At 54.0% G+C, this 16404-nt stretch overlaps 1 pseudogene; it reads left to right on the top strand.

Moving 5' to 3' along the window:
- The window catches only part of LOC147095533 (uncharacterized), an 88992-nt pseudogene extending 83119 nt beyond the window's left edge, over nucleotides 1-5873 (top strand).
- Nucleotides 5874-16404: the final 10531 nt, after the last annotated feature.

The raw sequence follows: 16404 nt of genomic DNA, 5'->3' as shown, positions 1-16404 counted from the left end.
CTTTCTGTCTCTTAGCCAATTTTGCATCCACGCAGCCATTACCCCTTTAATCACATGGCTTCAATTTTGCTAACAAGTCTATTATGTGGTACTTTATCAAACGCCTTTTGAAAGTCAAGATACACAACAGCAACTGCACTGCTCTCATCAGCCCTCTCTGTTACTTCATCAAAGAACTCGATCAAGTTACTCAAACACGATTTGCCTTTAACAAATCCAAGCTGGCTGTCACTTATTAGCCCATGTCTTTCCAAGTGATAATTAATTTTGTTCCAATTATTTTCTCCCAAAGTTTCCCCACCACCGACATTAGACTGATTAGGCTGTAGTTGGCGGGTTTATCCCTCTCCCCTTTTTCGAACCGGGATGTAACATTTGCAATCCTCCAGTCCTCTGGCACCACTCCCATATCCAAGGAGGATTGGAAGATTGTGGCCAGAGCCGCCTCTATTGCCACCCTTACACCTAGGATGCATCCCATCTGGACCGCCTGACTTTTCTACTTTGAGCACTGCCAACCTTTTAAGTAGCTCCTCTTAAGCGCTCTAGTAAAAACAAATGCAAAGTACTCACTTAGTACCTCAGCCATGCCCTCTGTCTATACAGGAAGATCTCCTTTTTGGTCCCTAATCAGCCCCATCTGTCCTTTGACTACCCTTTTACTATTTACTTGTTTATAAGATTAGTGTTCCCTTTTATGTTACCGACTAATCTATTCTCATACTCTCTCACTACCTCTTATTCCCTTTTTCAGTTCTCCTCTGCACTTTCTGTATTCTGCTTGGTTCTCTACTGTATTATGTATCTGACATAAGCCTCCTTTTTCTGTTTCATGTTATTCTCTACAGGGGAGAAATTCAGTATCGCCCCATTTGGGGCGCAATTATCGGCCGGGCACAAAGTTTAGCGCCTGGCGACAATTATCACTCCGACTGCAAATTTGGCTTCTATTGCCGCTGGAGGAGTGCTAAATCAGGCGCTACACACCTCTCTTAAGGCGCTAACGCTGAGGAGCAAGGCGCTACCTCAGAGCGCTGGCGAAGCTCATGTGATGTCAGTCAGCAATGGAACACAGACACACTGGCGCCGGCCTGTTCTTAAATGGGAGGGTCGATCTTCCTCTCCATCCACACCCTGCTCATTGCAGCCTTGAATCTCGGCCTGGAGAGACCTGTACATCAAATCTGCTGGAAAGAACAGTGGAGAGGCCCAGGGAAAGAGCTCAGAGTGCAGACCCCACAGTCTCTTCTAAATCGATGCAAGGTCAAATCAAAATGAACCTGCAAAGTGCTGCTCAGTCACCCAAAACTCCTTCACACAGCGTTGAATCTCTCCAGAAGTCTCTCTCTCTCTCTCTCAGAATGTGTGGTGCAAAAATGTCACCGACAAAAAAAGGCAGGAAGCGGTCGGCTTTAAATAGTGCTCCCCCAGTCCCTTCCTGACTGCAAAATGCTCCCCTCAACCTGTCATTGCTAGCGGCAGGCGGAAAGGCAGGGGGCGCCACTCAATATCTGGTCCGGGGCGTTGCACGCTCGACTGACGTCACGATCTGCGGGCGCAGGAGATCGTGGTGCTAGTGTTTAGTGCCGCTGCAAAATGGTCAATTTCGCGAGCGGCGCAAACATCGCCGCGCCCTCTTAGGGCGCTAACGGGAGGCGCAAAGCAACCGAATTTTTCCCCCTACATCTTTAGTCCAGGGAGTTCTAGCTTTGGATAACCTTCCTTTCCCCCTCGTGGGAATGTGTCTAGACTGTACCCAAACTTATCTCCTCATTGAAGAGCCTCCCATTGCTCATTTACTGTTTTACCTGCCAATCTGTGATTCCAATCCACCTGGCTCAGATCCCTAATACAAAATCAAAATACTGCGGATGCTGGAAATCTGAAATAAAAACAGAAAATACTCATCAGGTCAGGCATCATCTGTGTAGAGAGAAACAGAGTTTATGTTTCAGGTCGATGACCTGAGTTCTGACGACCACATATAAGACCGCCTACTTCCACCTCCGTAACATCGCCTGACTCCGCCCCTTCCTCAGCTCATCCGCTGCTGAAACCCTCATCCACACCTTTGTTACCTCTAGACTTGACTACTCCAACACACTCCTGGCCGGCCTCCCACGGTCTACCAACAACAACAAACAACAACTTGTATTTATATAGCGCCTTTAACATAGTAAAACGTCCAAAGGCGCTTCACAGGAGTATTATAAAACACAATTTGACACCGAGCCACATAGGAGAAATTAGGGCAGATGACCAAAAGCTTGGTCAAAGAGGTAGGTTTTAAGGAGCATCTTATAGGAGGAAAGAGAGGTAGAGAGACATTCATCCGTAAACTTGAGGGCATCCAAAACTCAGCTGTCCTAACTCGCACCAAGTCCTGTTCGCCCATCACTCCTGTGCTCGCTGACCTACATTGGCTCCCGGTTAAGCAGCACCTCGATTTCAAAATTCTGATCCTTGTTTTTAAATCCCTCCATGTCCTCACCCCTTCCTATCTCTGTAAACTCCTTCAGCCCCACAACTAATGTTCCCTCTAATTATCGGTCTAAGTGTGCGGTCCCTTTAAATTTGCTGCGCAGTTGCGTGGGCGGTATCTTCCAGCGGCAGCAGCTGGTGATTGGCCTGCGCGGGACCTCCCGATTGGTGCCTGGCCGTGGGGGAACACTGCCCACAACCCTTCGAGATATCTGTGCTCTCCCAATTCTGGCCTCCTGAGAATTCTCAATTTTCATCGCTCCACCATTGGCGGTTGTGGCCTTCTGTTGCCTAGGCCCTCGGCTCTGGAATTCCCTCCCTAAACCTCTCCACATCTCTTCCTCTCTCTCCTCCTTTAAGACGCTCCTTAAAACCTACCTCTTTGACCAAGCACCTGTCCTAATATCTCCTTAAGTGGCTCGGTGTCAAATTCTGTTTGATAACGTTCCTGTGAAGCGCCTTTGGATGTTTTACTACATTAATGGCGCTATATAAATGCAAGTTGTTGTGTGAGAGTTTCCAGCTGAGAGGCCTGTTTACTCCGTGCTTTGTGCTGAACTGTTTGGCTGGGACTGAGTGTTGGATATTGAATGTGTTTATTGGAAGCTGGGATTTGGACACAGCATTTCCCTCCTGATTTACAGGCTGAGTTTTTGTTGAGGGATTATTGCTGAAAATGAGAAGGTGAGGTGTGATTATCTGGGAGGTGCAGAGTGTCTGAGGATTCTTACAGATTTCCTGCCTGTGATGAACTTGCATTTCTAATGAGAACGACATTACCTGAGCGGTTCTGTTGTACAAGGAAGTCAAATGATGCCTAGTTTTTTGTTAATAACTATGTTTTTTTTTTAAAAGACTGACCTGGGAAAATGAATTTTTGTCATAGAATTAGCTTGTTTTTTTTTCATTCTGGCAAATAGTTAAGGGTTGAAAAAAAGAAGCTACAGTCCCAGAAGGATGTTCCAGTTTAACGCGATATGTTGTAGGTTTATCGAAGGGAGGGGTCTAGCTGTTCAAAGTAATTGTCTTTGGTCCCTGCCACAAACTCCGTTCAGCTGTCACTGGCTCCATCCCTCTCCCTGGCTACTGAAACAGACCATTCGTAACCTTGGTGTACTATTTGACCCTGAGCTGAGCTTCCAATCTCATACCCTCTCCATCACTAAGACCGCATACGTCCACCTCCGTGACATTCCCGTCTCCGCCCCTGCCTCAGCTCATCTGCTGCTGAAATCCTCCTCCATGTCCCTGTAACCTCCCAACTCGACTATTCCAATGCTCTCCTGGCCGGCCTCCTATTTTGCACCGTAAACTTGAGGTCATCCGAAACTCAGCTGCCCGTGTCCTAACTCGCACCAAAACCCGTTCACCCATCACCCCTGTGCCCGCTGACCTACACTGGCTCCTGGTCTACCAACAGCTAGATTTAAAATTCTCCTCCTTGTTTTCAAATCCCTCCATGGCCTCGCCACTCCCTATCTCTGTAACCCCATCCGGCCCTACATACAACCCTCCGAAATCTCTGCACTCCTCTAATTCTGGCCTCTTGCGCATCCTCAGTTTTAATCGCTCCATCATTGGCAACTGTGCCTTCAGCTGCCTGGGCCCCCCTAAACCTCTCCGCCTCTCTACCTCGCTCTCCTTAAAACCAACCACTTTGACCAAGCGTTTGGTCATCTGTCCTAATATCTCCTGATGTGGCTCGGTGTCAATTTTTGTCTGATTACGCCATGAAGCGCCTTGGGACCGTTTAATATGGAGGCGCTATATAAATGCAAGAAGTTGTTGTTGCTCACTGTCACCTCCTGATCACTATCGATTGATTGTGCTGGAAAGAGCAGCCATGTGGGTGTCTGGTGAAGAAAACACTGCGCTGGTCTCTGAGGCTCCCACAGTTCAATAGCCTGCTGACCCTCCCTGTGGACCAGTCTCCCAGTGAGGGAGCAGCACCTTCAGAGACGGGAGAGAACTGGAGGTAAATCACAAATTACTTTATTGTTTTACAGGCGGATCGCAGTGTATTAAGCCGGAGGATAGACACCACAGATCTTCAGCCAAGGGACAACTCCACAGCAAAACTGTCTCCAGTAATCCGACCGGTCCAGAGATCTCTGATACATCGTCAGAAGTGAAACTGATCATCAGTGTTGAGCGTTCCCTCAAAGTCATCATTGCCTTTGTCTGTGGGAGATTGTTCAGCCTGGGGAGAAGTCCCTCAGGTTCCTGAAACAGCAGCATGTCTACTGAGGTGAGAGGACATTCAAAGTGAGGTGTGCGAGAGGAGCTTGAATCTTTCGTCAACCCTCATGTGAGGGGTTGCTGAAGATGAGGTGAACCAGAAGCCTTTCAAATGGTCATTGGGCCTCCTGATACTCAGGCAAGAAGCAGCTCAGATGCACAGAGTGTAACAGAGTCTTTGAGAGTCGTTGTACTTCCTACGACACGGGGGGGCACCGACAATGGGAGAGAAACCATTCAAGTGTGAGGTGTGTGACAAGGTCTTCATTCGGCCATCGAGCCTTGTGAACCATCAGCGCACACACACGGGTGAGAGGCCTTTCAAGTGTGAGGTGTGTCACAAGGCCTTCGCACAGTCGTCCAACCTCTTGCAACACTGGCACATGCACAGAAGTGAGAAACCGTTCAAGTGTGAGGTTTGCGACAAAGCTTTCACAAAATCGTCAAACCTCCTGGTCCACCAGCGGATCCACACAGGGGAGAAACCCTTCAGGTGTGAGGTGTGCCACAAAGCCTTCATGAAGTCGTCACACCTCCTGGAACACCAGAGGATCCACACGGGTGAGAAACCCTTCAGGTGCGAGCTTTGCGACAGAGCTTTCCTCCGGTCATCGAGCCTCCTGCAACACCAGCGCACACACACAGGGGAGAGACCCTTCAGGTGTGAGGTGTGCGGCAAATCCTTCACACAATCATCGAACCTCCTGGTCCACCAGCGCACTCACAGGGCCGAGAAACCCTTCCGGTGTGAGTTTTGTAACGAAGCCTTTGCACATCCGTTCGACCTCCTGGAACACCAACGAACCCACACAGGAGACAAACCCTTCCAGTGTGACCTGTGCCAGGACTGTTTCACCTACTCCTCCTCTCTGGCCATACACCAACGTCTCCACACCGGATAGAAACCCTCCCAGAGTGACCTGTGCCAGGACTGTTTCACCTACTCCTCCTCTCTGGCCATACACCAACGTCTCCACACCGGATAGAAACCCTCCCAGAGTGACCTGTGCCAGGACTGTTTCACCTACTCCTCCTCTCTGGCCATACACCAACGTCTCCACACCGGATAGAAACCCTCCCAGAGTGACCTGTGCCAGGACTGTTTCACCTACTCCTCCTCTCTGGCCATACACCAACGTCTCCACACCAGATAGAAACCCTCCCAGAGTGACGTCTAACGGAACTGATGCACTGGCTCCTCCCCTCTCTTGTACACTGGCATGTCTGGACGGGCTTGGAGCTAAGTCAAGTGCTCCATCTACACGCAGAGCTCCAGACAGGTGTCTAAGATTCAGCAGATGTTCCGGTGAACCATCTGTATGTCAAATATCAGCAAGCTCTCCAGCTAGAAACACTTTGTAGATTCCACCTCATTCCCGACGTACAGAGAAGTTGTCCATCTGTGGGCAGTACATCACCAACACTTCTGATACACCAGTGCAGCCCTGTGTAAACCAGCTATGGATCTGTTTCAGATTTCAGGAATCGCTCCCATTGTAAGTGCATCCACACAGTGAGAAACGGTAACTTTTCTGATGAGGTAGAGTTGTGGCGACACGCCACCACTGGACATAATCCGCTCACGGCGGCACGGACAGTTTAAACAGACGCCCCCAGCCGGGGGCCCTTTCCTCCAGCAACTCGTTTCCCGCAGGGACAGGCTGCCGGGAGCACTTCCTGTCTGGGAAGTATTTAAGTGGATGCGCGGGCTTTTCCAGTTCCTCTTTGCCATGAGGTTGAATAAAGCAGTTGTGTTTTACTAGCTCTGGTCTCGACTCCCACGTTTGCCGCGGTATCTCAACACTGGTGACCCCGACGCTCAGGACGAATCCTAAGCTAGCATGGCGGATACAAACGCAGCCACGGTTAAATTACCGGACTTTTGGGAAAACCTGGCCGAAGCCTGGTTCGTTCAAGCTGAGTCCAGATTCCGGCTGAAACACATTACAGTCGACGCCACAAAGTACGACTACCTCGTCTCCTCGCTCACTTACGCTACAGTCCCCAAGGTTTGGGCAGCAGTGCAGGATCCATCACAGGATGGCAAGTACGAACATCTGAAGGCTGCGCTCCTTAAAAAATTTCAAACGTCCTCTTACCAGCGCCACTGCAAACTCCTGGACCTCCCCGGCCTTGGTGACGCTTCACCATCAGACCTGCTTTCCCACATACTGTCCCTCTCGGACGACAAAAACCCCGGTGCCCTCTTTCGCACGCTTTTCATTCGGCAGCTCCCCGCCAGCATTCGCCCGCTCATTGTGGAGTCTGGCTCCACGGACCTGAATGACATAGCCGAAAAGGCCGACCGGCTGCTCTCTGCACAGTCCGCTCGCGATGTCGCGCCCGACCTCACGGCAACGACCACGCGGTCTTCCCGGCCCACCACTCCGGGTCACTGCTACTACCACACCCGTTTTGGCACTAGGGCCCAACGCTGCACACCACCGTGTACCTTCAAAACCCCCCCCGCACCGGCCCCCGCGATGGCCATGGGGCAAAAGGGGCCTCTACTGTACGTCACTGACGACAGAACCAACCGCCGATTTCTGTGCGACACAGGGGCCCAGCACAGCATCACCCCCGCCTCCGCCCTCGAAATCCAACGCGGCACACGAGGTATCACGCTGGCCGCAGCCAATGGCTCTGACATCCGCACATATGGCACCCGCATGGTCACGCTCGACCTCGCGGGCCGCCGCTACCGCTGGGAGTTCCTCACAGCCAAGGTCCTCTGCCCACTCATCGGCGCTGACTTCCTACACGCCCACGGCCTCCTTGTCGACATTCCGAGGCACCGCCTCGTCGACGTCAACACCATGGCCCACATCCCCGGCGCCTTTACCCCGGCCCGTTCGGCCGGCCTGACGACCTACTGCCTCGCCAGAGCCACGGACGACTACTCGGCACTCCTAGCCGAGTTTCCCGCCCTCACTAACCCGACTTTTTCGGCCAAAGCCGCCAAACACGGTGTGGAGCACTATATCCCCACCACCGGCCCCCCAGTTTCTGCCCACGCCCGCAGACTCAACCCGGCCAAGCTGGAAATCGCGCGGGCCGAGTTCACCACCATGGAACAACTCGGCATCATCCGCCGCTCCAGCAGCCCTTGGGCCTCGCCCCTCCACATCGCCCCCAAGCCCGGCGGAGGCTGGCGCCCTTGCGGGGACTACCGCCGCCTCAACGACGCCACCACCCCCGACCGATACCCGGTGCCACACATCCAGGACTTCTTGGCCCGACTGGCCGGACGAACCGTCTTTTCCAAAGTCGACCTGGTGCGCGGTTACCACCAAGTCCCCGTACACGCCGCGGACATCCCCAAAACGGCCGTCATCACCCCATTCGGCCTGTTCGAGTTCCTGAGGATGCCCTTCGGCCTCAAGAATGCAGCCCAGGCTTTCCAGCGCCTTATGGACTCAGTCCTCCGGGACCTGAACTTCCTATTCGTCTATCTAGGCGACATTCTCGTGGCCAGCTCCTCCAAACAGGAACACCTCGAACACCTTCGCATCCTGTTCGGGTGCCTCGCCCAACACGGGCTCATCCTCAGCCCGGCGAAGTGCCAATTCGGCCTAACCGAGATCAATTTTCTCGGTCACCACATCACCCCTGCTGGGGCCGTCCCCCTGCCCAACAAGGTGCAGGCCGTCCAGCAATTCCCCCGCCCCACAACCATCAAGGGCCTCCAGGAGTTCCTCGGGATGGTGAACTTCTACAACAGGTTCATCCCCAGAGCTGCAGCCCTCATGAAGCCGCTATACGACTCCCTCCGAGGTAAATCCGGCAAGATGGACGTAGCCTGGACCACTGACACGTCAGCCGCCTTCGACGCCACCAAAAACGCGCTCGCCGACGCCACACTGCTCGCGCACCCGAGGGCCGATGCCCAGGTCGCGCTCACCACCGACGCCTCTGACCACGCGGTCGGGGCCGTGTTCGAGCAGTGGGTCAATGGCGCGTGGCAGCCACTTGCCTTCTACAGCCGCCAACTGCGCCCCCCGGAGGTCAAATACTCCACTTTCGACCGCGAGCTTCTCGCGCTCCACCTGTCGGTCCGCCATTTCAGGTTCCTCCTGGAAGGCCACCCCTTCACCGCGTACGTGGACCACAAGCCACTTACATACGCGATGGCCAAGCACACCGAACCCTGGTCCGCTAGGCAGCAACGCCAGCTCGCGGCCGTGTCCGAGTTTACTACGGACATCCAGCACGTCTCCGGTAGAGACAACGTTGTCGCCGACTGCCTTTCCCGTCCCGCCATCTGCGCGAATCACCTCGCGGTCGACTACGCGCAACTAGCAGCGGCCCAGCTCACGGACCCAGAACTCCTCTCGGCGGCTACCAGCCTGCCAGGGCTACGCCTAGCCAAGGTCGCGCACGGGCCCAAAGCCACGGCAGTCACTTGCGACGTCTCACTCGGCCAACCCAGGACGGTCGTCCCTGAAACCTGGCGCCGCTGCGTCTTCGACGCGCTCCACGGGCTCTCCCACCCGGGTTCCTGCGCGTCCATCAAACTCCTCTCCCAGCGCTTCGTCTGGCGCGGCCTCAGCAGAGATGTTCGGACTTGGGCCACCTCCTGCCTCGCCTGCCAACGGGCTAAGGTACAACTGCACACAAAAGCACCCCTGGGAGACTTCGAGGTACCCAGCCGCCGCTTCAACCACGTACACGTCGACATCGTCGGTCCCCTGCCACCATCGCAAGGCCAAACTTATCTCCTCACGATGGTCGACCGCTACACACGCTGGCCTGAGGCAGTGCCACTGACCTCCACCACCACAGCCGACATCGCCAGGGCGTTCGTTAACACCTTGGTGGCGAGGTTCGGCGTACCGGCCGACATAACCTCCGACAGAGGCACCCAGTTCACCTCCGAACTCTGGACGGCCACAGCACGCAACCTCGGGGTGACGCTCCACCAAACCACGGCGTACCACCCGCAGGCCAACGGGCTTTGTGAACGCTTCCACAGGTCACTCAAGGCCTCACTCCGCGCCGGCCTGCAGGACAGTACCTGGACTGACCGCCTACCTTGGGTGCTACTAGGCCTACGCACCGCGGTCAAGGAAGACCTCCAGTCCTCGGCAGCGGAGTTAGTCTACGGACAACCGCTGCGCGTCCCAGGCGAATTCCTTCCGGAGGCTACCACGCCTTGGTCGGCCGAACAGCAGCGGCTCAACTCTTTCTCTTCCGCTCAGCAGTTCGCCCCACTTCCGGTCAACCGACACGGCGAACTCGCACCTCACGTCCCGCCAAATTTACAGCAGGCGCGATTCGTCTTTGTGCGACACGACGCGCACCGCGGGCCCCTGCGACCCCCGTACGACGGACCGTACGAGGTACTACAAACCGGGGACAAGGTCTTCAAGCTGCGACTCGGCGACAGGGTCGACACAGTCTCCATCGACCGGCTCAAACCAGCACACACAGAACCAGGGGAACAGGTCCCCATGGCCCAGCCTCCAACTAGAGGCCGTCCCGCCAGCAAGCCAGCACAGCCGGCGGCGAACCGCCCGGCCCCGCCAACTAGACCGGCGACCACTCAGAGCCGCTGCGGCAGAACCATCAGACCACCGTCACGACTCGTCCACTCCTCCTAAGCGGATTCTGGGGGGAGCTCTGTGGCGACACGCCACCACTGGACATAATCCGCTCACGGCGGCACGGACAGTTTAAACAGACGTCCCCAGCCAGGGGCCCTTTCCTCCAGCAACTCGTTTCCCGCAGGGACAGGCTGCCGGGAGCACTTCCTGTCTGGGAAGTATTTAAGTGTGGCGCGGGCTTTTCCAGTTCCTGTTTGCCATGAGGTTGCAATAAAAGAAGTTGTGTTTACTAGCTCTGGTCTCGACTCCCACGTTTGCCGCGGTATCTCAACAGAGTATTATTTAAATGGTGCTAGATTGGGAAATGTTGATGTACAAAGGGACCTGGGTGTCCTTGTACACCAGTCACTGAAAGCAAACATGCAGGTGCAGCAAGCAGTTAGGAAGGCAAATGGTATGTTGGCCTTCATTGCAGGAGGATTTGAGTACAGGAGCAAGGAAGTCTTACTACAGTTATACAGGGCCTTGGTGAGACAACACCTGGAGTACTGTGTGCAGTTTTGGTCTCCTTACCTAAGAAAGGATATACTTGCCATGAGAGTGCAGTGAAGGTTCACCAGACTGATTCCTGGGATGGCAGGACTGTCTTATGAGGAGAGGTTGGGTTGACGAGGCCTGTTTTCACTAGAGTTTAGAAGAATGAGAGGGGATCTCATTGAAACATATAAAATTCTGACAGGGCTAGACAGATTGGATGCAGGGAAGATGTTTCCTGATGGCGGGGGGTCTAGATCGAGGGGTCACAATCTCAGGATACAGGGTAGGACATTTAGGACTGGGATGAGGAGAAATTTCTTCACTCAGAGGGTGGTGAACCTGTGGAATTCTCTACCACAGAGGCTGTGGAGGCCAAGTCACTGAATATATTTAAGGAGGAGATAGATAGATTTCTAGACACAAAAGTCATCAAGGGGTATGGGGAGAGAGCGGGAATATGGCATTGAGATAGAAGATCAGCCATGATCATATTGAATGACACAGCAGGCTCGAAGGGCCGAATGGCCGCCTACTGCTGCTATTTTTCTATGTTTCTAACCGGTCTAAACATCTCACCAAACACCAGCAATCCACACGAGGAGGGAGCTATTCAAGACCCAACAGCCTCCACTAGGACGTACACACGCACTCCGCGGACCTGCAGCAAGCGATTCACGTACTCCAACTCTGGGCACGGAGCTGTTGAATTGCTTCAAGTGTTGGACGGACAGTCTGACCCTCGGTGACACGTGTTGGACGGACAGTCTGACTCTCGGCTACATGTGTTGGACAGTCTGACCCTCAGCTACACGTGTTGGACAGTCTGACCCTCAGCGACACGTGTTGGACAGTCTGACCCTCAGCAACACGTGTTGGGCAGTCTGACCCTCAGCGACACGTGTTGGACAGTCTGACCCTCAGCGACACGTGTTGGACAGTCTGACCCTCAGTTACACGTGTTGGACAGCCTCACCCTCAGCTACACGTGTTGGACAGTCTGACCCTCAGCTACACATGTTGGACAGACAGTCTGACCTTCAGCTACACGTGTTGGACAGTCTGACCCTCAGCTACACGTGTTCGACAGTCTGACCCTCTGCTACACGTGTTGGACAGTCTCACCCTCGGCTACACGTGTTGGACAGTCTGACGTTCAGCTACACGTGTTGGACAGTCTGACCCTCAGCTACACGTGTTGGACAGTCTGACCCTCAGCTACACATGTTGGACAGACAGTCTGACCTTCAGCTACACGTGTTGGACAGTCTGACCCTCAGCTACATGTGTTGGACAGTCTGACTCTTAGCGACATGTGATGGATATTCTGACTCTCAGCTACACGTGTTGGACAGTCTGACCCTCAGCGACACGTGTTAGACAGTCTGACCCTTAGCAACATGTGTTGGACAGTCTGACCCTCGGCTACACGTGCTGGACAGTCTGACTCTCGGCTACACGTGTTGGACAGTCTGACCCTCAGCTACACGTGTTGGACAGTCTGACCCTCAGCTACACGTGTTGGACAGTCTGACCTTCAGCTACACGTGTTGCACAGTCTGACCCTCAGCTACACGTGTTGGACAGTCTGACCCTCAGTGACACGTGTTGGACAGTCTGACCCTCAGCTACACATGTTGGACAGTCTGACACTCAGCGACACGTGTTGGACAGTCTGACCCTCAGCGACATGTGTTGGACAGTCTGACCCTCAGTTACACGTGCTGGTCAGACAGTCTGACCTTCAGCTACACGTGTTGGACAGTTTGACCCTCGGCTACACGTGTTGGACAGTCTGACCCTCAGCTACACGTGTTGGACACTCTGACCCTCAGCTACACGTGTTGGACAATCTGACCCTCAGCTACACGTGTTGGACAGTCTCACCCTCGGCTACACGTGTTGGACAGTCTGACCCTCAGCTACACGTGTTGGACAGTCTGATCCTCAGCTACACGTGCTGGACAGTCTCACCCTCGGCTACACGCGTTGGACAGTCTCACCCTCGGCTACACGTGTTGGACAGTCTGACCCTCAGCTACACGTGTTGGACAGTCTGATCCTCAGCTACACGTGCTGGACAGACAGTCTGACCTTCAGCTACACCTGTTGGACAGTCTGACCCTCAGCTACACGTGTTCGACAGTCTGACCCTCAGCTACACGTGTTGGACAGTCTCACCCTCGGCTACACGCGTTGGACGGTCTGACCTTCAGCTACACGTGTTGGACAATCTGACCCTCAGCTACACGTGTTGGAGAGTCTGACCCTCGGCTACACGTGTTGGACAGTCTGACCCTCAGCTACACGTGTTGGACAGTCTGACCTTCAGCTACACATGTTGGACAGTCTGATCCTCAGCTACACATGCTGGACAGACAGTCTGACCTTCAGCTACACGTGTTGGACAGTCTGACCCTCAGCTACACGTGTTCGACAGTCTGACCCTCAGCTACATGTGTTGGACAGCCTCATCCTCGGCTACACGCGTTGGACAGTCTGACCCTCAGCTACACGTGTTCGACAGTCTGACCCTCAGCTACACGTGTTCGACAGTCTGACCCTCAGCTACACGTGTTGGACTGTCTCACCCTCGGCTACACGCGTTGGACAGTCTGACCCTCAGCTACACGTGTTGGACAGTCTGACCCTCAGCTACACGTGCTGGACAGACAGTCTGACCTTCAGCTACACGGGTTGGACAGTCTGACCCTCAGCTACATGTGTTGGACAGTCTGACCCTCAGCTACATCTGTTGGACAGTCTGACCTTCAGCTACACGTGTTGGACAGTCTGACCCTCAGCTACACGTGTTGGACAGTCTGACCCTCAGCTACATGTGTTGGACAGTCTGACCCTCGGCTACACGTGTTGGACAGTCTGACCCTCAGCTACACGTGTTGGACAGTCTGACCCTCAGTGACACGTGTTGGACAGTCTGACCCTCAGCTACACATGTTGGACAGTCTGACCCTCAGCTACACGTGTTGGACATTCTGATCCTTAGCGACACGTGTTGGACAGTCTGACCCTCAGTTACACGTGTTGGACAGTCAGTCTAACCCTCAGCTACACGTGTTGGACAGTCTGACCCTCAGCTACACGTGCTGGACAGACAGTCTGACCTTCAGCTACACGTGTTGGACAGTTTGACCCTCGGCTACACGTGTTGGACAGTCTGACCCTCAGCTACACATGTTGGACAGTCTGACCCTCAGCTACACGTGTTGGACAATCTGACCCTCAGCTACCCGTGTTTGACAGTTTCACCCTCGGCTACACGTGTTGGACAGTCTGACACTCAGCTACACGTGTTGGACAGTCTGATCCTCAGCTACACGTGCTGGACAGAAAGTCTGACCTTCAGCTACACGTGTTGGACAGACAGTCTGACCTTCAGCTACATGTGTTGGACAGTCTGACCTCAGCTACATGTGTTGGACAGACAGTCTGACCTTCAGCTACACGTGTTGGATAGTCTGACCTTCAGCTACACGTGTTGGACAGACAGTCTGACCTTCAGCTACACGTGTTGGACAGTCTGACCTCAGCTACATGTGTTGGACAGACAGTCTGACCCTCAGCTACATGTGTTGGACAGTCTGATCCTCAGCTACGTGGGTTGGACAGTCTGACCTTCAGCTACACGTGTTGGACAGTCTGACCCTCAGCTACATGTGTTGGACAGTCTGACCCTCAGCTACATGTGTTGGACAGTCTGACCTTCAGCTACACGTGTTGGACAGTCTGACCCTCAGCTACACGTGTTGGACAGTCTGACCCTCAGCGACACGTGTTGGACACTCTGACCCTCGGCTGCAAGCAGTGCAAGCGGGTGGATCCTGCACTAGAATCATAGAACGCTGCAGCACAGAAAGCTGTCCAATTAGTCCCACTTCCCCTCAGCTACACGTGTTGGACAATCTGACCCTCAGCTACACGTGTTGGACAGCTTCACCCTCGGCTACACGTGTTGGACAGTCTGACCCTCAGCTACACGTGTTGGACAGTCTGACACTCGGCTACACGTGCTGGACAGACTGTCTGACCTTCAGCTACACGTGTTGGACAGTCTGACCCTCAGCTACACGTGTTCGACAGTCTGACCCTCAGCTACACGTGTTGGACAGTCTGACCCTCAGCTACATGTGTTGGACAGTCTGACCCTCAGCTACATGTGTTGGACAGTCTGACCTTCAGCTACACGTGTTGGACAGTCTGACCCTCAGCTACACATGTTGGACAGTCTGACCCTCAGCTACACATGTTGGACAGTCTGATCCTCAGCTACACGTGCTGGAGAGAAAGTCTGACCTTCAGCTACACGTGTTGGACAGTCTGACCCTCAGCTACATGTGTTGGACAGTCTGACCCTCAGCTACATGTGTTGGACAGTCTGACCTTCAGCTACACGTGTTGGACAGTCTGACCCTCAGCTACATGTGTTGGACAGTCTGACCCTCAGCTACATGTGTTGGACAGTCTGACCTTCAGCTACACGTGTTGGACAGTCTGACCCTCAGCTACACGTGTTGGACAGTCTGACCCTCAGCGACACGTGTTGGACACTCTGACCCTCGGCTACAAGCAGTGCAAGCGGATGGATCCTGCACTAGAATCATAGAATGCTGCAGCACAGAAAGCTGTCCAATTAGTCCCACTTCCCCTCAGCTACACGTGTTGGACAATCTGACCCTCAGCTACACGTGTTGGACAGTTTCACCCTCGGCTACACGTGTTGGACAGTCTGACTCTCAGCTACACGTGTTGGACAGTCTGACCCTCAGCTACACGTGCTGGACAGACTGTCTGACCTTCAGCTACACGTGTTGGACAGTTTGACCCTCGGCTACACGTGTTGGACAGTCTGACCCTCAGCTACACGTGTTGGACACTCTGACCCTCAGCTACACGTGTTGGACAATCCGACCCTCAGCTACACGTGTTGGACAGTCTCACCCTCGGCTACACGTGTTGGACAGTCTGACCCTTAGCTACACGTGTTGGACAGTCTGATCCTCAGCTACACGTGCTGGACAGTCTCACCCTCGGCTACACGCGTTGGACAGTCTCACCCTCGGCTACACGTGTTGGACAGTCTGACCCTCAGCTACACGTGTTGGACAGTCTGATCCTCAGCTACACGTGCTGGACAGACAGTCTGACCTTCAGCTACACCTGTTGGACAGTCTGACCCTCAGCTACACGTGTTCGACAGTCTGACCCTCAGCTACACGTGTTGGACAGTCTCACCCTCGGCTACACGCGTTGGACGGTCTGACCTTCAGCTACACGTGTTGGACAATCTGACCCTCAGCTACACGTGTTGGACAGTCTGACCCTCGGCTACACGTGTTGGACAGTCTGACCCTCAGCTACACGTGTTGGACAGTCTGACCTTCAGCTACACATGTTGGACAGTCTGATCCTCAGCTACACATGCTGGACAGACAGTCTGACCTTCAGCTACACGTGTTGGACAGTCTGACCCTCAGCTACACGTGTTCGACAGTCTGACCCTCAGCTACATGTGTTGGACAGCCTCACCCTCGGCTACACGCGTTGGACAGTCTGACCCTCAGCTACACGTGTTCGACAGTCTGACCCT

This window comes from Somniosus microcephalus, unplaced genomic scaffold, assembly GCF_052327205.1.
Source record: "Somniosus microcephalus isolate GS21.2 unplaced genomic scaffold, FLI_Smic_1.0 unresolved_chr1, whole genome shotgun sequence".
NCBI lineage: Eukaryota > Metazoa > Chordata > Chondrichthyes > Squaliformes > Somniosidae > Somniosus > Somniosus microcephalus.
Note: the sequence above shows the minus strand (reverse complement) of the source record. Positions and strands in the feature narration are given on the sequence as shown.